Source organism: Phasianus colchicus, chromosome 8 (assembly GCF_987193195.1).
Source record: "Phasianus colchicus chromosome 8, bPhaCol1.hap1.1, whole genome shotgun sequence".
In the NCBI taxonomy this organism is placed as follows: Eukaryota; Metazoa; Chordata; class Aves; order Galliformes; family Phasianidae; genus Phasianus; species Phasianus colchicus.
Window position 1 is genome coordinate 12964936 of NC_143443.1, and position 23021 is coordinate 12987956.

The 23021-nt window shown below is 46.8% G+C and overlaps 1 protein-coding gene and 2 long non-coding RNA genes across 10 annotated transcripts in view; 1 reads left to right on the forward strand and 2 right to left on the reverse strand.

Annotated features, from left to right (window-relative positions):
- ZMIZ1 (zinc finger MIZ-type containing 1) overlaps positions 1 to 8322 on the reverse strand; it is a 326518-nt gene extending 318196 nt beyond the window's left edge. For 5 of the 6 annotated variants that reach the window (XM_090144977.1, XM_031602969.2, XM_031602966.2 and 2 more), the window contains exon 1: positions 7766 to 8062. The gene's annotated coding sequence lies outside the window, so the exon portion shown is untranslated. Of the gene's footprint in view, positions 1 to 7765; positions 8063 to 8214 lie in introns of those variants that run through there. The other variant, XM_031602968.2, reaches the window with a different exon arrangement.
- LOC149917026 (uncharacterized) lies at positions 5869 to 23021 on the forward strand. 2 transcript variants are annotated; one of them, XR_016468775.1, is made up of 5 exons: positions 5869 to 5947; positions 16105 to 16260; positions 19828 to 19989; positions 21810 to 22229; positions 22737 to 23021. It is a non-coding gene; the product is annotated as an uncharacterized LOC149917026 (long non-coding RNA). The 2 variants fall into 2 exon arrangements; XR_016468774.1 differs by lacking the exon at positions 5869 to 5947 and adding an exon at positions 8393 to 8526.
- LOC116235114 (uncharacterized) lies at positions 11624 to 15505 on the reverse strand. Of its 2 annotated transcripts, none has more exons than XR_004168284.2 (6): positions 15457 to 15505; positions 15085 to 15142; positions 14777 to 14866; positions 13752 to 13809; positions 13210 to 13319; positions 11624 to 12812 (listed from the first exon to the last, which is right to left on the reverse strand). It is a non-coding gene; the product is annotated as an uncharacterized LOC116235114 (long non-coding RNA). The 2 variants fall into 2 exon arrangements; XR_004168285.2 differs by having other exon boundaries at positions 14750 to 14866.

Consider the following 23021-nt stretch of genomic DNA (forward strand, 5'->3'; position numbering starts at 1 on the left):
TGATGGCAGTCATTGGCTGCCAGCAGTGGTTGCCATAGATTTTCCCATCTCACAGCGAAGAGCCGCGAGACCAACGCCACAGAGATGCCCACGTTACCCACACACACTGTGGTGCCAACATACTTTGCTGGCCTTGGAGCCTCTCCCATATCCCCCATATCCTCCTGCCCCCCAGCCCCCTTGCTGCCATCCTCTGGAGGCATGGCACAGGACTGGGGCTGAGCTGGGGACCGAGGGTAGGGCAGGAGGTGGCACCATGCCTGGACACTGCCCACAGCTGGGGCTGCGCGAGCCTGCACGTTTCAGCTCACGAGGTCGCTGGAGCTGAGTTTTAGGAGGCACTGCAAGTGACCTAAAATAACTTCTCCTTACATAATGCTGTTATGATTTTAATGTGCGAGATGTCAGGGTTTCACAGCGCCAAAAGCCAGAGCTATGCATTCAGTTGGAAAGCCAGGAGGCTCCCATGTCGAATGCTATCACGCTCCAGCTGGACTGCAATCTCCAACTTTTTTAAACAGTGATGTAAATTTGGGGAGAAATCTCATACTTGAGAGGAAGATGGGAAAAGATGTACACGCTGTTCTTACGATCAATTTTTTAAAAAGCAACTGAGAGTGGCTTTCAGCGTCCCATACCAGAGCGGGTCTTTCAGGAAGAAGAGTGAATGAACCTCTGGACACAAGGAAGCCCAACACACTTGCAGTGAGCCAACCATGCAAGTGCAACGGACACACTGTGCTCACACAGCCTCAGCTGGGCCACCCACACCTGCAGACAGGACTCAGTGTGGCTGGCAGCCACGATGCTGCTGAACGCAGGTAGCAGCCAGAGGGCACTGGGACCTTCCAGCTCCCCAAGGCACCCAAAAAGCCACAGATACCAGGGTCCCGGGAGCATCTGTAGCACGACAGTTCTTTTAGAAATATTCCCATCTTTAAAAAGAAAAAACAAAAAAAGCTTAATCAAATGTAAAGCGTATCAACCTGTGCTGAGAAGAGGAGGGAAGAAAAGCTTTCATTGAAAAGGCTGGGGGGAGAGCCGGGGCGCTGCAAGGGAGGCCAACATAAGCTGCACACCAGCTGTAAACAAGTTAACTTCTGTGATCCCACTGCCGGGAAAAGGGCCACAAGAGCACTGAACAAACACAGACTTACAAGCAGGACACCAAGAGATCGGGCAGGCTGCCTGACAACCACATCATTCTTCTCTCCCCTGAAAACCTGTAGGATAAGAAGCCCTACTCTCTTCCTATATGGAGAAATATATAAACAAACCAATCTTCCGAGAATGCAATGTCGACAGAGTATTTTTAAATGTTGCTTAAAGCTTTTATCCTGCTTTTTTTTTTCTCTCTCTCTCTCTTTTTTTTTTTTTTTATGGGGAATGAGAGAGGAAAGTGCATTGGAGAGAAGGAAAAAAAGGATGGAAAACAAAATGAAACTTCTGTTGTATCAATGTTAGAACATTAACATGTAAAAGTGACAGCGCTGGTTGTCAAACCATTCCAGCTGGGCAGTGGGACAGACAAGACGTCCGAGCTCCCTGGCAGGCAATGTGCCAATGTGCCAGGGTGGGGGTCCTGCTACCCGAGACACCAGCACTTCCTCACTGCCGCTCAGCCCCTCCACCTTGCTTTTACTCTGTCACACCTCTAAAATAACCAAAGGCAGGTGGTAACCTTTGAGCTGTAAGACACACAGTTATCAAGTGGGTGTTGGACAACACTCCAAACCATCCCAAAGAATGGCATGGGGAAGGATCTGAGCTGCAGCAGTACACAGAAGAGAAGTTGTAAGAACCCTCATAAACTTGAAGTGATTTTCAACCTTCAGTAAAGCAGAAACCATGCTCAAACCAGGGAAATCCCACTCTTTCAGCACTACTGTGAACCAGCCACTTGGCAGGGAAGCCCAGTCTCAGTCCTTCTGACCCCCAGCTGCCCCACTGTGCCAAGTCCTCGATGCTCACGTTCATGGAATGAATCTGTGCTCCATCAGTTCCTCTCCATTTGGAACAGGGCTTCAGAAACAAGAGAGAGTAACTTCCAAATTTCCAATGGAGATCCAGGAGGTGTATATTTCAGGGCTCCGCTGTTCTTAGAGGGAATCAGGAACACGGCCAAGAAACAGTCAGATATCCATCAAGGGAACTGTTTCTGCTACTAAATGGCCAACTGAAGCCCCCACTATTCTGTCACGTATCTTGTCACCACAGCCCCAGTAAATAAACTATTCCGATTAGTTAGGAGACTATCTGGAAATCTCCTAGGGACTGATGTGAAATTTGTCAATGTATTTCTGTTCCTCTTGCTCTTCAAACACTTGTCTCCATCTAATTGGCAAAGATGTAAAATGGCACTGTCCATGTACAAAGAGCTGCAACACAGCTGAGGCAGACCCTACTCACATTCATGCACTGGGCAGACCAAGAAGTTGGTGTTCTCCAGTCACTATCATCCTGCCCACCAACACACAGCTCCAGAGAGGTTGCACATAACAGCCTAGAGCACTGGAAACAGAGAGATTTGAAGACAACCAAATAAAGACAGCAAGAAACTCCCATGCTTGCTTTGCCACTATCAGGCACACGAAGCCTGTGACTTTCGTTCTCATGCTAGCTCTAACAGCACTTCAGGATTACATATGGGTTAGAGTTATTTCCATTTCCAAAGCCAGACGCACAGCAATGCTGTCCTTCTATTGCTTACTGAGTTCCAGGCAGCACAGTGTGCCTTCTCACAGCCAGCCAGCTCCCCAGCAGCTGGAGATCTGGGGAAGATGTGAGCAGAATGGCCGTGCCAACAGGGCGGGCAGCCCAACATTGCCCAGGTAAGGACACAGAGCTGCAGAAAGGGGCCTCCTTAGCAGGACAGCAACAGATTTAGACATCAGCTCATCACCATCCACATCATCATCCACAGATGAATAAGTGGTATATCAGGAGGGAAAACAAAGTCCTTATGAAAACAAACAAGGAAAAGAACGGAAAATCCAAATCCAGTTTGATGAACTTCCACAACTTACAGCACCATACCTACCTATGGCTTTGGAGCAATGATTTCCCTCCATCTCCAACCATACTGAACCAACAGCCTTCCTGCACCACTTTGGGAATCATCACTTTTGGGAATCAGAGCTGCTCCACTGAGTCAAAACAAATGCTGATTGTCAACAAAGGGATACACTTAGCACATTTATCTTAATGGAATGCTAACATGATAGCTTATATGGTACTACGCCAATATTAATGCGCTACACAAAATATGAAACAGCTCAATGTATTGAATTATCTAATGAAAGGATGCATGGGTCTCTGAGTGCAGATACTTGATTAGATCCTAAATCCCAACTCAACAAGTGCCAACCTGCAGCCCTTCCCCTTTTAAGGAATCATGTTTGGCTGTTCCAGGACTCAGTAAAGGAGCACAAACTGCTTTTCCTATCCTCTAGTACAGGTTTAAAAAGCATAAGCACCTGAAGGAAATCATGGCCTAGACCAAATGGTGGCCTACCCAGTGCTTCCAAAGGGAACATTCCACAATTAATGTCTCATTCCTTGCCAAGTAAACCTGTTAACTTGTTAAGCTGGGTTGATGCTTGAAGGAGAAATGATGGAAAGTGACTTTGCCTACCTAAAAATAACTTTTTTTCCCTTCTCCCAGACACAAAATATCCATAGCAATCTGTCCTGCCTAATAAGGGGTAGTGACACAGTGCTGAGATCCCACACCATACCTTCACAGGCCACATAAACTCCAGTGCATCTTGAAGCAGCTGAACCCAAAATAACACATAACAAGTGTACAACCATCCTCCACTCTCATAATGCACTACTGCCTCCAGCAGTCAAGCTGTGGAGATCCATTAGAACTCCTTGCTGGCCATTTCTCTCGTGGCCTCAATTACCCTGAAAAACTTCAAACATTAACCAAGCACAACGCTAACGATCCTATGAAACCCAATGGAAATAAATAAAATGAAATCACTACCTAAGAAGTTTTTGCTTTTAGAAAGAAAAGCGGAAGAAAAATCAATATGACAAAGCAACATTCCAATTCACAAACTTTGTTTTTGAGCCAAAGACACCATTTTAAAGCAGAAATGATTCCTAATACCACTGACACAGCCTCAAAATACCATCAGGAGGAAAGCTGACATGCCTAAATTCAGGGAAAGAAAAATATCTGAGGAGCAGGTACCTCAGTGCCCACACACAGCATCGCGGCACTGCATATTGTGATTTCTCATTAAAAGATGTAAACACATAAGGAATGCTTGCGTTCCTTGTCCCACTCCAGGCAGTTGACAAGAATAAGCACAAGCCAATCCTCAACTCTTCAGCAATAGTCTTCCCTCTCTTGCTGTAACACAAGATGGGGTTTCACAAAAATGGGTCCAAAGAGCAGCAAAGAAATCAGCCAATTGCACAGTGGTCCCACCTGCCCCCACAGGCACTGGCTGCAGCCCCACACGCTTGTGGGAAGCAGGTGCCCAGGTGGGGCACAGCCCCGGCCACCTTATCTCCTGTCCTTTCTGCAGGGCTGGGCTGTGGACTGAGGCCTATCAGAAACACTGGGGAAGGCAAACGGAATTCCAACTTTGTTTCCTCTCTGAGATACATTTCCTTTTCAAGACTGAAACCAGGCTCCACAGCTGCTAGCCAACACCAAGCTGCTACAAACAAGTCTGCAGTATCAGTGATGTAACTGATCGCCCACCAGGTTTGAGAACTTGGTTTTTCCTTTGGTTTTTTGGTCTCCACAAAACCTTTGGGGGCGATCTGGGGTGAAGCGTAAGCACCTCCCAAGAAAAGTTATGAATGGAAACGTGATGCACACGTTCAGCTCTCCTTTCAGCTCCTGTAACCAACGCTGATTGGGACACATCTCTTAGATGATGCAAAAACTGATCTGTCATCTCTGTGGATTTCTTAAAATAGTCTAAAACCGGAATTTCGCACCACATTAACACTGCACATCTCAGGCAGCACAAAACGCTCTCTGTATATACGCACAGCAACTCGCTTCTCTCCTGAAACAAAGTTTTCATTGATCCTTTGCCACAGCCTCAATTATTGTTTCTAATCATGATCAATGTTTACTTAAGGTATTGTGGCCCGTAAACAATGTACACAATAACAGCATCTGCCTACATTGACAGGAATGCCGCTGCCAGGTTAGATATCTGCACTGACTGCTCCTGAGGGTGTTCTTTTTAAACTCTGACAGCCCCAAATAAGTTTAAATTACAACTTACAGTCATCTTTACATCTGCACTACTTTTTGAGGTAGTGCTCCCCTGAGCAGATAAAAATCCCAATTCTGTCATCTAAATCCCAGAGAATTTTCATTGTTTTAAGGTGTAATCCCAAAGACATTTAATTTTCCTAAGATTTTTGGGGTTGTTTTGCTTTGTAAGTTGATAAATTCTGCAAAATTTTGGTCATCTTTGCATCCACAGGAAAAAAAAAATCTATTAGTTATTTGCTAATTATACATCGATTAAAATAAGTAAAAAAAAAAAAAAAAAAAAAAAAAGTAGAGAACAAGTCATTTTTCCTAAGACTCTTTAAAGTAAAGATAGAAAGAAAAAGGTCCTTGACTCCAAGATATTTGGAGCACTTCAAGTCATGTTTTCCATCCTCTCATTCCAGCAATAAGCGGCCTTTTCTCTCTCCTCCCCCAGCCCAACTCAGGCACACAGCCCCCAGACGCACCCCACTACCCCACAGCCACACGTGCTTGGTGCAGAGCCTGCTTTCAATGTGCCTTTTGTTTGATGGCTGGTGTTTCAACATCCTCAACTTGAACAGAGAAAGGTCAGAGCGAGTCTTCTGGCATTCACAAACCTGAATCAGGGCCCGCCAAGACAAGATTGATGCCACAGTAAATTTATCTCTAGCGAGAGAAGGAAGGGGAAGTTTGAACCGGAGAGCATCCCCATTGGTGAGCAGACCCCTGCTCTCCCACAGGCTGCCGGGGCACTGCCATTTCATTCTGCTCCCTATGAAACTTCCCTGCTCCGAGCCCCCGTCTGCAGAGCCTCGTACCTACTGTGGGGCTCCCCCGTGCCCCCGCACCGCGCCCGCTCGCAGCCGAGTGTCCCCAGCCCACGTCCCCCACCCGTCCGTGTCCCCACCGAGGAGAGGGGCCGCCCGCACGCGAGGCCGAGGTCCCCCAGCCCCGGGGGAGCCGCTGCTCAGGATTCCTTAAAAGCTTTGGCACTTCGAGGCGCTTGGAAGCACTCAAGCAGAGCTGGGAGCCAGAGCTCCTCCACAGCATTAATGGGCTTTTGCCCTTTTAAATTTTATAAGCCTGTCGCCTTTCTGATGCGCGCAGTTTTATTCAGAGCCCTAAATGGCCACTTCGTATTTAAAAGGAAACCTGCATAGGTAGCACCCTACAACTCCCTCGGGTCATTCATCTCCCCCGCTCTCCCACTGTCTCTTAGGAAACCTTTGATAGAGCATTTGTTCAGGCTGCCAAGTTAAATCCTCTTCTCTCATGTCAGCGCATTGAGAAAGGGCCGGGGCAGCGCTCCGCTCGGGCCTGCGCGAGTCAATGGAGAAAACCCATTCCCGGGGCACTCCGGAGCCATTAAGCCGTTTGCAGATTATTAACCGAAGCACAGAAATGTACACGGGCACGGGCAGCCGGGAACGCGCGGCTGTGCCCTAAGTTCGCTGCGATCTCGGGAAATTTCTCCGCACGGCCGCGATGGGGAACGCTCTCCCCGCCGCCGCGCTGCCCAGCGGGACCCAGCGCCCCGCACAAAGCCGTTCCTCCGCGCTCTGGGGGCTCCGCTTCCCCCAGCGCACACATCGCACCTTTAAGAAATGGGCAATGTTCTCTGCAGTTGGCTGAAACAAAACCCGAAACGCGACGCCCGCTCCGGCGCCCCTCATCGCAGCCCGAAAGGCAGCACCGAAATGCAACTTCCCACGTGCGAAACAAAGTTTGCAGTCGAAAATCCCGGTTGTGGCCCCGAGCAGCCGCCACCGGCCCGGAACAGCAGCGGAGCAGCGCGGGGTTCGGGCAGCGCTCGGGCAACACCGGGGCCGGCCGGCTCCGCGCGTGTTTACATTCCTGGAGTGGCTCGAGCCCCGCGCTCCGCCCGCTCCGCTCCGCAGCGCCGGGCAGCGCTTTCCCCGTTCCCCTCGCACAAAGGCGACCGGGCGGCGAGCGGCGGCCGGGCCTCCCCCCCCACCCCCCGGCCCCTGCCCCCGGCCCCCTCCCCTCCGCCCAGCGGCTTCCTGGACAGATGCACCGGGGGGAGGGAGGGCGGCAGCGGGAGGAGGCGGGGGGCCGCTCCTTCCTCCTGCCTGCCGAGAGAGGCCCCGGTCCCAACTGGCTTTCAAAACCCAGACACAAGGAATTTCCACCCAGGCGAGCTTCCCGCAGCACGGAAAGCGGCCGCAAGCTCCCCCGCGCGTCTCCCCGGCCAAGCGCACGCCCGCGGCCCCGGGGCTCGCCGCCCGCCCGCCCCGACGGCGCTTGCCCGCCCGCCCGGGGGCAGCCGCCGCCCCGGCCCCGAGCCCCGGCCCCTTTTGTTTTGGCGGCCGGCGGCCCCACGCCGCGGCAACTCGTCCCGGTGCCGGGCCCCCGCAAGGGCATTCCCGGCGCGGGGCCGCCTCCCCGCCGCCAGGCCCGGCTCCCCGCCCGCCCGGTGCACCCGCGGGGCGCTCCCCGCCCGCCCCATTGTTCGCGCTCCGCCGAGGCGCGACCCCTGCCCGGGCGCGGAGCGCGGGCGGCCGCCAAACTTACCTCGGCTGCACGGCGCGGAGCGGCACGCCGGCTCCTCTCCCCAAGTGCCGCACAGCTCTCCGGGGGGATTTTTGAATAGGTGTTTTTTTTTTTATTCCCCCCTTTCGCCCTTCTCCCCCCCGCTCCCTTTTCTCTTTCTCTCCCCCCCCCCCCCTTTTTTCCCTTGCCCACAGACAGTGAAAAGGAGCTCAATGTTAGTGGGTGAGTAAGTGAATCAACTAGCAGAGAGCACAGCAAGTTGAAGTGTCAAATTACATTGGCTATTCTATTACCAAAGGGCCATGCTTTGTGGCTGCTGGCAAAATCTGTCCCAGATTCCTATCTGAAAGGGAGCTGCCTCCCTCCTGCGGGGACGCTCTTCCCTCGCCCTCTCCCTTCCCCTCTGCCCCCACCCGCCGAGCACCCGGAGTTAAGCTGAGAGCCGAGTTAAAACACAAATATTGTCTTACAGCGGGTTTAAGGCGGGGAGTCGCGTTTAAGCCTTCCTGAATGGCACGCACGCACGCAAAGAAGGAAAAAAAAAAAAAAAAAAAAATAGAGAAAACCCTTCCACTCTGGAAACTGAGAGCAGGCAAATATCCTCCCTGCTGAATTGCTGTTATTAAATAAGGGGAAACCACCCCGCAACGAGAGCGCTCCGGAGCGCGTGGTGCCTCCGAGTGCCGCGGCTCGTTGCGGGGCCGGGGGACCTGCGGGCGGGCGGGCGGGGACCGCCGCCGTCCCGCGGGGTTCACCTTGGCCCCGGCCTCGCCGCCACCCAGGTAGGAGCGAGCCGCGGCCAGGGGGGTGCTCGCCCCTGGGGGAGGGGGCGGCCCGGAGCAGGCGGGGGCAGCAGGGCGGGCCGGGGAGGCGGCCCCGACGGCGGGGGGGCGGGCGGCCCGGGGCGCCGACAATGGGGCGGGTGTGGGGCCGGGTGGGTGGTTTTTTCCTGCTCCCGAGGAAACCCAGCGCGATTCCCAGCGAGACGGCGGCGCGGCGCCGGCCTCGGCTGACGGGCGCCGATCCGCTGATCCGCGCTCCCCCCACTGACGCCCGCTCGCAGGGACGTTCCGCGCTTCCGACGGCCGTTGGTGCGTCCCGCACACCCACCCCGCTCCAGCGGGGCTCCCACGTTCCGCAATTAGGAGACGCGAGCGAAGCAGCGGCCCCGCACCGCCTCGCTGCCGGCGGAGGGGAAAGAGCCACAGAACGAGGGGAGGGAGATTCTATTTTTTTCCTTCCCTCTCCCTACTCCTTTCTCGCTGGCGCCCGCCCGAGCCGAGCCCCGCCGCAGCCCGCGGCTCCCGTCCCCGGGGCGCCCCCCGCCCGCCCTCCTTCCCGCCGCTCCGCGCGGCTCCGGCTCCGCGTTTTGCGTGCGGCCGCGGTGTCAGCCGGGGAGCGCCGAATAACAAAGGCAACTTGGAGAGCCGCCGCCGCCGCGCGGCCTGCCAGTGACGTCAGGGAACAATGCCGCTGCCAGCCGGCCGCGCGCACCCGCTGCCCCGCGCGCGCCCCCCGCGCCCTTAAAGGCGCCGCGGGAGCCGCCGGTCCCCAGCCGCCGCCGTGCCCGCCGCTGCGCGGACCCAGCCCGGAGGAGCGGGCGGCAGCTCTGCCGCGGGGCTCTCGCGCCCCTGCAGCCGCACGGCTGTCGGCAGCACCGCGCCTCGGCGCTACGCTCATTTGCAATTAGCGTCCCGTGAGGCAGCAACGAGCTGAGGTGTCACAACCTCTGGCTCAGACAAAGACGGGGGCGGACGGCGGGCTTGGCGCGTCGTTGCTCCAAATCGGCCTGAACGATAAGGTTGGCCATTAACCGCAGCCCCGTGCGTGGCCGCAGTCAGTACGGAGCACAGCCCGCCCGCAGGTCGGTGCTCCCGCCGTCGGCCCGGCTGCGCAGCGCCGCGGGGCCGCCCGGAGCGGCACAGAAGCGATCGCCACCACCTCTCTCCGCGGTGCCCGAGGCGGGTCTGCCAACCTCGGCCGTGCCACACAACCCGCGGCGGGCGGAGACACCGCCCCCATAGGATCGCGTGTTAAAGCAGAACCTCCCCCCGCCCTCAGCCGCAGTTGAAACGAATTCTACTGCTATCGTAACTCATACTACGACCACACACCGGGATGGAGCTGGTGAGGTAGCGCGCAGGCTGGGCACGCGTCGTGCCGGGTGAGCGCTCGCAGCTCGCTGAAGCGCGGGGCTGCGCTGCGGTGCCCAGTCCAGGGTAACCCAGAGGAGCGCAGCGTGGGCTGCGGGATGACGCACCTCTCCTGCAATACGCACAGGCGACTGTATGGGCAGCGCTGATTCCCTACCGCCGCCTGACACCGACAGCGCTCTCCTTCCTTCCAGCTACCTGTGGCATAGTGTCAAGGCCCGGTGCTGCCCTTCTGAGCCCTCACTCGACGCCCATCCATCGGGCAGACCGCTGCTCCCTCCTTGCCGCAGCCCGCGGGTCTGTCTCACACGGAGCAGTTCAGCTGCTGCAGCCCCAAACCGAAGGAGGTGGCGTCTTCTCCTGGTTTACTTACGCAGAGCCACAGAACATAGCCACATTACATGAAGGGAGACAACCTAATGGCCAAGTAGGGCTGCAGTCAGGGTGTACACATTTCACCACACGCAGACAAACTTGTATAGCGTATTAAAGTCTATGGCCATTTTAATCTCTTAGAGGAAAAAAAAGAAAAGCAGGGTTTATGTGAATTCTTTAATTAGACATGAAATTGCCATGCAAAGACTAAGGAAGTATGTGGTTATGCGACTGGAGGCCTAGAGGAAAAAGTAAACCATTTTACTGAGAAATCAGATTGAAAACAATCATGACATTAAGAGGAAAGTGGCTAGAGGTTTGGGCTCTCTTTTTTGCCCCCTTCCCTTTTGAAACCTAACAACATCTCCAGGTCATCTTCAATTTTATCCCTCTTTAGTGTTTCTCAGCATGCACTGCTTCAGTACCATGGTCATTCTTGACCAGAACTTGGTACACAACTCTGTACAGGTGCTCCAGCATTAGGAGCTGTAGCATCAGCACTTTTCTTGGTCACTAAGAGAACGCACCTCATCTGAGCCAAGCCCTTATTTATGCCAAACTTTTGCAAGTTATTTAACATGCCTAGAAGCCCCAAACCTGCCATGGTGTGCTGCTGAAAGGCAGTTGGCATGACCAGATGCCTAGCCTTGCACATACCATGGCTCTGGGACCACCACCAGGCAGCTCGGTGCCCAAGGCTCTGCTGGGCATGGGTTGTCATTTGTGTAGCACCAGCACAGCATCATACCAGCCCTGCCTGACATACCATGCTAGGTTAAGCAAGGCAACTTGGCTAGTTTGGCAAAGGGAACAAAGCCTTTAAAAACGTGATGTGGTGAGATAGCATTAAAATCCAGGATGTGTGCCTTCAAGAGTCAAGGACAGCTTAAAACAAAACAAAATTAAAAAAAAAAAAAGCAAGAAGAATAGGAAGAAAATGCACACCACGTGATTATAAGTTACTGAGAAGGAACTTCACATGTGAGCTGAGGAAATGCAGCATTGTAAACGCGCTATTTATATAGTGCTGAAAGTGTACTTTTACAGGGACATAAATACTCTTCACCCCAGTGCATATAATCTGCCCTTCTGAAGCAGATCAAGACAGTGCTCTGTTAGAGCCAATTCAGTCTAAGTTCAAAAAACAAGCAAATCTCAACTTTGAGAAATTTCAAACCAAAATTTGGTTTGGGCTGAAGTCACTCAACTGGTCCGTGGGTCCGTGCCTTGCCTATAAAGAAAATGATCTTCCAAACACTGAAGGATAGTAGAGACTGTGATCACTTCTGTTATTAAACTTTTTTTTTTTAAAAAAAAAAAGCTGCATCATACAGATTCAGGAGGAAAAAATTACATGAAAAAGGAAAAACTTTATCCAAGCTTTAACTTCAGGGAATGTACTCAGGCAGAATATAATTAGCAAAGCACTTTAATTATCTTCCAGCTGCACGCAACACCATACTCTTGTAAAAGAACACCCAAGGATTTTGAATGACCACAAATAATGCAATCACATAACCTTATGTAAAACCAGACATGCACATAACTACCCTGAAATAATTTAATTTAGTATGTTAGCAGAGCTGTCCATGATGTGGATTCTTGTTTCACAGACAGATAGCAGTATTTATTCTATCATTTGACTACCTACTGCCTGATTTTGATAATAAATAGGGTTGTTTTCTTTTTTAGCCTCAACTGAATTTTAATAGCAAAAGATCATGAGATTTAAAGAACAACAAATGCAGCCATTTGTAGAGCATCCATGCTGAGGTCCAAGATCTACTTCTGTTTCTCCCCTTGTCTTCAGCTCTTACATGACTCAATCATGAAGAAAAGCTGTCAAATGCCACCAGCACCAGCTGGAAAGTATCTTGGTTGAACCCTGGTCTGAGCTTATGTGAGAGGTTTTAAATGAGCCAGCCAACCAGCATGGTAAGAGACCAGCAAGTAAAGTGTTATTGTGAGGAAAGCAAGGACTGCTTCAAATCAGACAGAGCTTGCCAGAACATAATGGTGGCTTGTAACACAGCTAATCATGCTGAATAAAACAGGGCTTTAAACACATTCAGGACTAGATTCTCAATGGATCCTTCCATTTAGCATGTGGCATATTTTTTTTTTCCCCCAACCAACTGTATTTTGTACCACAAGGGATGGTTAATACAATTTTGAAAAAAATATTCATAAAATATGAATAAATAACCATAAGTTGTTTATGCAAATAAACATTCTGGGGCATGGGATTTTATTCAGTAATTGCCATATCGGTCATAAAACATGCCTGAGAGCCCAAAGTACTACTTTATTGCATTTAGCAGCAACAATTAGCCTCTCAATTTTTCACTGTTTTAACAGACACGATGGCTTTCTACTGTGAGAAAATGTTAAAAAAAGCAAAAAACAAACAACCAAAAAGCAGGCTCTTCTGTACAACCATACGCTCCATAGGCTTACATGCAAAAAGCCCGAGCCACGTTTCATGAGGCAAAGGAAACAAACAGGCAGCAGACCATTTTCCTTCCTACATAAGGCAGTACCTAGAAGAGAAAGAGCAGTGAGGAGTTTTGTTGCAAGGCTTTCTCAGAGGTACCACAGACAATTCCTTGCAGCTGAGGACCAGAATAAGGGCAAAACTGGAAACAGTAGGAAAAGGTCCTTAATGCATCACTTGCTCTATTCCACTGTCCACAAACCAACAGAAGTAGAGAAAATTTCTAGATAACAAGAGCCCAGAGAACTACTGAGTCAGTACATCTAATGCTTTCTTGATGGCTTAAGTCAAAGTTGCCCAGAATCCTGGGTTTTGCTTAGGTTAGATATTAGGAAAAACTTCCTCTCTGAACGAGCAGTAGTGTATTGGAACAGGCTGCCCAGAGAAGTGGTAGAGTCACTGTCCCCGGAGGTGTTTAAGAAGCATGTATATATGGCACTTACAGATGTGTTTTAGTGAGCATTGTGGTGGATGGGTTGACAGTTGGGATTGATGACCTTAGATATCTTCTTCCAACCTTAATGATCCTATGAATTTTTACACTGAACAATTTCTGTAAAACAGAGAGCATAAGTTTTGCAAGAGAGAATATTTGTGAGCCGGAACATTTTTTCTTTGCAGAAGATTAATCAAAATAAGTCAGTCATTTGGAAACTCTGTAGTAGATATTCAGGTAGACACAGCCAACACAAGGCACAAAGTCACATCAAGAGGACTTGCTTTATAGAGACTCTTGTAGCTCCAAGACAAGAAAAGTACGGCTGTGACAGAAATTGGGGGATTCCACTCAGGTGAACTGCAGATGTGAGCAAAGACGCATATACTGATGTAGCACAGTTACCTCACCGTTTGGATAATTAACCCATGGGTAATCAAGTATTGATGGCATCGCACTAACAGCAGAAACTATGCCCTAGAAACATTATTGGGAATATCCATCCTGTATTTTCACCTCCTAGAAGTCTGATTTGGACAGCTGACTGACCTACTTCCAGCACGTCACTGCTCCCAGCATGCCAACTCTGTTCCTAAACACATGGTTGCTTCCAGCAAGGGAGAGAAAAGGAGGACAGGGTTACAGATGTTCCTCACACATACAATCAACACAGCCCTCCCCCACCAAAGTTTAATAAGGATTGTTAGTACATCATTGTAGCTGGTAATTGTGTAGGTACACATGGTAATTGCATGTATTTGCACTAATTATGTAAATGCACAATAATTAAAGCTCCAGGGTTTTCATGGTAAATTTTTAAAACACTCATGGATTTGTCATGGCAAAAGTGTCAGTCATGTAACCTAGTGCAGAAGGAAAGGAAGAGGAGGCTCAGGAGTGCACACTTCTTGAATAAAAACACATAATTTCGCATGAGCAACTGAAGAGAGGATACAATTTTATCATCAAACAACTGTCATGCCTGGGCACAACTTCTTGCAGACGCTTATCAGTTAGAATAATAATAATTAATTTAAAAAAAAAAAAATTGGATTTCATGGTAGGTCAGAGCTAATGCTCAAGTACTCCCTGTCTTTTGGTCTCCCCACCCACCCTGCACAGGAGGACTCAGGACTTCCCTCCCCTCTGTGCTGCAAGGATAAGCAGGTCTCTGCTTGGTGGGCACAGAGGGGCCTGGGGAGTTCAGTGCTCCTTAACAACCGCAGCCACAGAAGGAAAGGGAGCTTTGCAAACATGCAGCACACATCTCACTGCAAGGCATACAGACCAGCAGCATGGCTGGTGTTCAGCCCCATAGTAGCCATCACACAGCTCCCAGAGCAGCCTCACTGTGCTCACAGGGCCTGCTCAGTGGGCAGTGTGACAGAGAGCTGCGACATGGAGCACCCACTAGATGTTTCACACTAAAGCTGGCCACTCCAGAACACACTGTAAGGTTTTAATCACTTCAGCCACATGCTGCTTTTATGGGTGATACCTGCACTCATGAGGCTTGCATCCACTGGGAAAGCACCAAAGACACCAACCTGACTTGTGCTTAAGCAGAAATATACCTCCCTGTGCCACCTCATTGCAGGTGTTCTTGTTGGCCCACACAGCACCTCTGCAGCATTGCTTGCTCACACACAGCTTCCTCAGGACCACTACAACCAAGAGCCAACACGAGAGCTTTAAGCTACCGAGGCCAAATACCTTAAGACAAGACACAAAGGGGAGCTTCTTTGGGATTTACAACACAGCTTTAGGAGGATTTAGGAGACTCACAACCACACAGTTACTTATGTAAACCTAAGTCTATATACATAGATCAAAAAACCAGACCAAAAAACAAAGACCAAAAAACCACACACATGGCAACTACCTTCACTGTGCCCCAGCACATTCCACATCGTTCAGGTGTTGCTTTCTTTCAGTCATTTCTTTGAAGACACATTAAAAAAATTAAAGCTAAATTAAAACATAGCAAAAAAGTGCATGATAAAAATCAAACAAATCTAGCAATACAAAAAATTATTTTAAAAGCAGATTTTAATTGTTAGCATCCAATTAAACAAGAGAAGCTGTTTTGTGTAGTGACTATTTTCAACTTCATTTCTAAGAATGGACATATTTCCACAATTTTTTTATTTCCCATTATATAATCAATGAACATACGGATGTTTAATTAAGAAATATACAGGAAAGTGAGGCTAAACAGGTTATCAGACCAAAGAAAAACAGATGGAAAGCTTACCCTTGTCCTAAGCTTACTGAGAAGACTCCAAGAAGAGCAATCTAAAAAAAAAAAAAAAAAAAGCCACTAGTAATCAGCTCTTAAATGGAGTCTAAGAGAGGTAGAGCCAGGCTCCACTCCTTCTAGTAGTACAGGTGAATTACCTTCACCTGTGCTCCCAGGGCTGACTCATTGCTCACCTCAGGTGGTCAATCAGAGGTTCAGGCTGTGTTTCAGCAGTTCCCATACACCTATCATGTTAAGAATGTCTGTATTCATGCCTGATAGAGATTAAAGATGGTAAAGCATCATTTTCAAATTTTGGATTTGTGGAAACATGTTTGTTAATTCACTGACAATCCTGAAGGAGTACAGGAGGATTTCACTCAGCTGTACTCTTCCTGATATTAAATAAATAAATGTTGCTAAAACAGTGATCTGTTGAATTAATTTTCTTTAGTTTTACAATAAATCCGTCCCTCAGATACGGTAGAGGGTGTCTAAAATTCTTTAAATAGAGGGTTTGTGTTCAGGACTAGAAAGCAGGTGAGTTGGGTTATCTGTCTGCAGGGAATTGTCGATCTGTCTGTAGGGAATTTATTTCAGCTTGTTTTTGTTGTACAGCAGCATTGTGAAGCTAAGTTAGTGCTTTAATTTTTGTTATTGCAGGACCAAAGGGCTTTCAGATGTTTATGTCTAGTGGTAACTTGTATCATAAACACTTGCTTCCAGCATCATGACTACACAGACTGAGTAAGCCTGCAGTCCAGCAAGGTCCCTCAGACTTGGTGCTTCTCCACATGCCACACAAGTATGTTTGCATAGGTAAGAAAAATGCCTAATTTATGAAAAGTATTTTGGTTCATCAGATTTGCAAAAGCAGTTGACATTCAGATTCCTTTGCAAGAAGAGTTGTAACATTGTCCTTTCTGAAAATCTTGTCCACGGTGTCTCAAGTTGATAGCATGGGCATGAAAACATCTGCAGTTAGCAACAGGATTGTTTCCTACTTCTGTGTGATTCTTTTGGTCTGCATGAACAACATGAATAAATATTGTTAAATATAAGGAGATCTAAATAAATAGAAATATATGCATACTGATATGTATCACAAGTGGTGTTTGTGTAATGAACTGATTGCTCTGAGATCCTTGCCTGAGCATTTCTGACACAAATGACAACTTGGTGCTGACTGTTGGGACACGTGAAGGTGTCCTTTGCTGAATGCTTACAACCAGAACATCTAGGAATGGAAGATATTCTTGGAAATCTAGGCAACAGGATTTGCTCAAAAATCTATGGCAAATGCATGACCACAACCTGTACCTCAGCCTGTTTCTGACTTGTGAGCTGAACTGGCAGGTGCCTTGTTCCAACAAGCCAGCCACAGTACAGGTGTATTTTAAATCACTGTGTTGAGTCATTCTCATTTAAATGTAGGCTAAACCACCTGAGAGTACTGTCCTTGCTAACCTCCACAAACTCACTGTGAAGTTTTCTCTCTACAGAGCAGACAAAGCCCATCGGCTTCATCCCTCATCTGAGCCACAGCCAGGGAGCTATTGCCTATTTGCGGCATCACAACATATGATTACAGAGGGAAGGTTGTGAGTGTTTGCTTGCAAGGCCTGTTCATTTAAACAGGAAAAATGATCATCTCAAACAGAATCACGCTTGTTCTACTCCATCTTGCCTTCCAAAATTTGAAAGCTGAAAAGTAATCTTTTAAGTGGTTGTAGGTTTTTTTTAGCCAAAGGGTTTTCTTTTATTTAATTTCTATACATATGCATTTTCCAGTATACATGCTGGAATAGCATCCGTTTGATTTCCTGTTATTGTACATAAGTCTACATTTTTTGTCAGTGCTTTGTTTTAAACAAAACAGAGGAACATATAGCAAGTTTGTCCTGAATTAATGGCTTCCTGACATTTGATGAAATTCTTTATACCAACCCCACTTTTCCATATTTCCTTTCTGGATTTCTTTTCTTTTGGCAGCTGGCATGCAGCATTTAGATCCTATCTGGTAGCTAGAGCAAAAAGAGTCCCAACATGTAGAACTACCTTTTAGAGCACTAAGTACTTCCTAGACTTCAACTTTAAAAACCTGGAAAAATCCCACACCCAGGTGAAAGGATGTATGATGTACATTATAGGGCTACTGTTATGGGCGTTTATTTAAATACTGCATAAAACCCAATGGAGACTTTCAGAATTATTTCTGTTCAAACTCTACAGTCCTGTGGGGAACGCAGAGGTTAGCAATGACACCTCAAACACTGCATCCTATACTGCCTTGATAGGACTAGAAAGTTAGATCAGGGAAGTACTGGGTACCTATCGAAGTTCTGAAATCAAAAGGCACCTTTTCTAAGTGGGGGGAAAGTACACATTCACAGGCTGCTGTATGCTTTGTCATTTTCATAAAAGAAAACTATAGGCAATCTGTGCTAATGCACCTATCCTCTACTCAAAGTTGCTTTCTTCGATGATTGTTTGGAGTCACTGCTCAATGAGTGGAAGCTCTGCTGAGTGGGGAAGAAAACACCAGAACCAGCCTTTCCAAAGATAAAATCGAAAAAAAGCAAATGTGCAAAAGAAAAAAAAAAAAAAAAAAAAAAGCTCCTTTTACCTGATATTAAACATGTATCCAATCTTGTTTTGAATTGATCTGGAGAAAATGGTAGTTGGCAATGACTCTCAATATATGATCAATCATTTTGCTTTTTTATATGTAGGTGAAAGACACAACCTGCCAGAGTGGAATTCATGTACCTTATGAAATATTTAAGACACCTGTAGTGAGATTATTTTTCCTCTTTTAATTTGAAGAACCTGCATTTCTCAGTTCTTAGCCATTTTTCTGGGGGTAACGTGTGCCAAATAACTGGCAGTCTGGCACAACAGCACTTATATTCCAAGTATTATGAAAGATAGATAACAAGAAGCCTGTTGCTTTTCTTTTCAGGGGAACTGAACAACAAATCTTATATGGCATCAGTAGGTACAGATATAAACCTCTCTCCACTGTTATTCTCTGCTTCTGTGACATGAAGTTAAGGCCCAAATCCTACAAAATATTTAACAGGAAAAATCTCACAGCCCAGAAGCTTTTCCCAAGGCAATATTTGCATACAATTTGTTGCAAGATTAGGATCAGAGGCTTTTTTCTCCCTATTTTTCTACCTCACTGGATATTTTGGAGTTGCTATGTTTTTCCGTTTACACTGTTTTGACTAGAGTCAAAATTGTTGTCAAATTTTAAGTCAGTGTCTACTTTACTAATTGATGGGCTGCCAAAGATCAGCCATGGAGAGTTAGACTGCAGAGCAAGAATCTGGCTCAAAGAAGAAGTGATTACATAAAATATGTAAGGACCAAAGCCTGTAAGACTGATTCATACTGTAAATGATTTGACCAAGAGTACAAGGCTGTGATACATTCACAGTAAAAATATGGCACCTGGTTACAGTGTCTGGCTTCCACTTCTTCCATCCAACTTTAGCTGTCCTCCTTTTGCAGATATCAAAGCATTTTATAAATACCAGTCAAGCAGAATAAAATCTGCTCCTTTCAAATATTTAGTTACTGTCTACCAGTGCTTTATAATACAGAGGACATACCTCTGCTCTCCTGGAACATGGCAGGAAGCAGAAGTTTCTCTTTTGAAGGCAATGGAGTTCCTCTGCATCTGACTTCCAAGCAGTGTCTAACCTAGCTATATATTTTAATCTAACAGTAGGATTTTTACTTCAGAATTTGTTTTCATTCTGAATCTGAGAAAGTGGACACACTGTAGATATCTTGTAAAAAATCTGTATAACCATGCTTGTCATCAACATTTTAAATAGTAGCACCAATATTGCAGTACTTACTTTACCATTATATTGAAAACAAAAGCAACTGAAATGAGAGTCAGCACGAAATGTTTTCCTCTTATCAATGTAAACAAGAATACTGATATAATGCATTTCTGCTCTCTGCCTTTTAAAATGGCATTGAAAACAACATAATCTCACAATAAATTTTGGATTTCACTCAACTTTCCAACTGGGAAGTGTAAAGACAAATATTTCAGGATTGGTCCTACTTGGTGGTGCTTTGCAAATGCTCTCTATTAACCTAAATGACTGCATAAGTTGGAGGAAAATGGTAAACCTGGCCCTCTGAGAGCAAAGGAGCATGTGGTACATGTTAATGGATATCAATTCACATATACTTGGTTAGAGAGATCTGTGGCAGCTCAGAGCGTTTCACTGTGTCCAATTTCTTCTTGCATAAATAAAGAAGAGCATGAATACTTGAAAAGATGAAGGTTTCTCTGGAGCCGAAGAGCCAGCACTACTACAAAGAAATTCTTGTGCCTCTTTAATTACCCTCCTTTGCCCACAGGTGGAATTTCCACTCTGCCAGCCCCAGCAAGCAGACTGCTAGCCTGGGAAGAGATGTCTGTTTGTCTTTGTACAGCAAACACTGGCTATGTTGTGCAGCTCAAGTTTCTGATTCGAACGATTTCCTGAATTCATTCTGCTTCATACCTCAGGGAAGGAAAAGGTGATCCTCTTGAAAATTCATATAATTGCTTTTATTTGATTTTTATTAAACCTCATTCAAGAATAATATGATGGCTTTCTTTATTACATTGTTCATCACTGTGGCATTTTTGAATTTACTTTGCTAAAAGAAGCAGTTTACTAAGCCAAGGATTGAATTGAAGGATTTTTACAGAGAGAAAGCTGGGAGCTTTTTTAAGTTCTTTTGATTTCAAAGACTTTTGTAACATCGATACCCATCTAAGATTGTCTCTGTTTTCATTCGCAAGTAGCCTGAGCACCTCTCCAGGCCTGAGCAGCCAGGCCATTCTGCAGCATGCCATGTGTGTGTGCTGGGATACAGCAGGGCCAGCTGTGCCCCAGCTTCAACACAGTTCGGCCTGAGTGCTAGGGAGCTGCCAGAGAACACAACCCACTCCATGCCAGCTGTCCCACTGCCTGCTGAGGCTGCCTCTTGCTGCCATGCTGATAGCAATGGACAAAGGGAAGGCTACAGCTGTAGTGTGGAAAGCGACAGCAAGGAGGGTGTTCACTGACCCCTTCTAAACTCTTCTGTAGCTGCTATAGAGATTGCTCCCATTTTAAAGATGGGATGACTGATGCAGAGAAGCAAAGTAAATAATCTGCACTTAGCATGAATAAAAGTAGCTGAGCAATTAAAATTCAGGACTGGCAATTTCATGTCACTACCATTAAACTAGACAGGTTTAGAAAATTTGATCTATTTACCTCTTTGACACTGGTGTGACATCTACTGTCCACTAATAACTCACACACAGAGCTACTTGAAGTGTAATTTTATGAGACGTATTTTTGGTCATTTAAAGATAGGAACATGAGAATTTTCATATATTATTATAGCGATTTTCCCCCTTTTTCCATTTTATCACAGGAAATAACATCTCAAAACACTATGAATAGTTCGTAAAAGGTTCTTTTTTATCTTGAAAAGTTTTTAACAAAAATCCAGTTATCTTAGTTAATCCCTTTAAGCCATTATCAATATTTATTTTTAAGTAGAGTTTCAAATATTAGAGCAGCTGCACTCAGTTTAACAGGGACAATTCCCATTGACTGGGAATTATAGCTGAGTACTGCGGGGGCTGACCTCGAGTCCTCACACCTACAGCTTAAATGGCAGTAAGGATGGCGGCATGTCTGCTGGTTTATGCTTCTGTCTGTAGGTAAGAGAATCCCCCAGGACTGCTTAAGGGCCCTTAATAAGCACTGCAACCACTTCCCATGGTTCTGGAAACCCTGTGTGAGGTGAGGCATGTATTTTTTTATGCTACTGGCATCTGTTTTCTAACAGTGATGGAGTAATGGCAATGGACTTTGGGACTAAAGACAGGCAGACGTAGAACAGTTTCATCATGTAGTTACTCCTCATTCGTCTTTCCTGAGGCAAGGAACAGGTTACTTCATATCACAAGGAGTACCTTGCCTTTCCCCTCTCTCAGGGCAGGTGTGTTCAGGTCAGGGAACTCAGCTGGTCCAGCTGGCATTACACTCTAAGACACTCCAAAAGAGTGCCCTGCTCACAGCCTCTAAATTAAACTGATCACCAGTTTTCTGGGCAGGATTTTTCTTCCATTTAAAAGTTCTCTTTTTCTTTACTTTATTTCCTACAACCCGAAACACAGTTGTTACCTATAGCCATAGAAAAGTTTTATTCAGTAAGTCCTCTGCTACCGTGGTGACACAGGATTTTCATGGTAGTACTGATTCCTTTGTTATCTTTCTTTGGTACTACATTACAGCAATGACTTTTTTTTTTCTTTCTTATTTTTTCTTTTTTTATTTCTCCTGGGGAACATTAAGAAGCATTTCCCTGGCTGGGGATGTGGATTCTCCATTCTGAGGAAGTCTGGGTCATTGGATGTCTCCTGCACAGAGAACACTTTGGGTGTTCCCTCCAGTGTCCTCATAAAAGGGAGATGTTTCCTGCGTGGTAGTACAGAGCAGCTGATCATTTCCATGTTATGCTGAACACAGAAAAACTGCACCCGCTCTCATAGTCCTCAGTGTGGGGCACCATACGAATACAGAGAAGACAATGTCTGAAGGAGTTTTAATCTTCCCTGGCCTCTCGGATACCTTGGGTGACTCCTGGCGTTGGACCCCATGCTACCTGTCATTTTCCTGATCACTTCTGGTGGGATCATGTGCTGTTTGCACTTGAAGTTACTGAAGTGAACTGAAAATTGTTAGTCTCCAGCAAAGATCAAATGGCACAAAAAGGTGAGTAAATATAAACCGTAGTGAAAGAAGGTGGCTAGGCTCGAGAGTAGCAAGTGCTAAACAGTGTATTTCACAAGACCTTGAGCCTGTACTTCCCTAACATGTTTTTACAACATGGTTCTAAAGGCTCCATCTACTTACCTTTTTCCTTCCAGATTAATGCCCATTTTAGGACAACTCAGATTTGGCTACTGCTAGCTCAAACATATTCATTTTCTGACTTCCCCATCATGCAATAAGTTGCTGGGATATATAGTGCATGCAAGAATTTCCTGTTCCAAACTGGAACAATCTCTCTGCATAGACACATTTACTTTTCATTAAAAACAAAGCAAAACAAAAGCCTGTAGATAATTCCATGCTTTTCACAGTATTAATTTCATAGACATAAAAAAAAAAAAAAAAAAAAAATCTAAGTGTTAACCCCCCCCTCTTTTACGTCTTCCAGTATTCAATTCCTTTCTGGTAAAGGTTTGCTACAGTTTAGCATTTTTACAATTATTTTAGGCTTAAATCCCTTAAAACATGTTCCGGATCTGGAGTCTGACTAAATCAGAAATGAAAGAAAATGTTTCCCATTGCTTTCTGCTGATGCTGAAGATTTTGCATATCACTTTAATGTAACCTTGTGGTGCTGAGGTGTCCTCCAAGCTGGCTCTGGAGACCCCGCCGGCTGCTGCAGCTGCTGTGACTCCTGCTGCACTAAGAGCTTTTACATCTGAGTGCTCTGCAGTATAAATGGGCAGCAACACTGCTTCTTTGCTTGGTCTCCCTGGAACAACTCTAAAATAA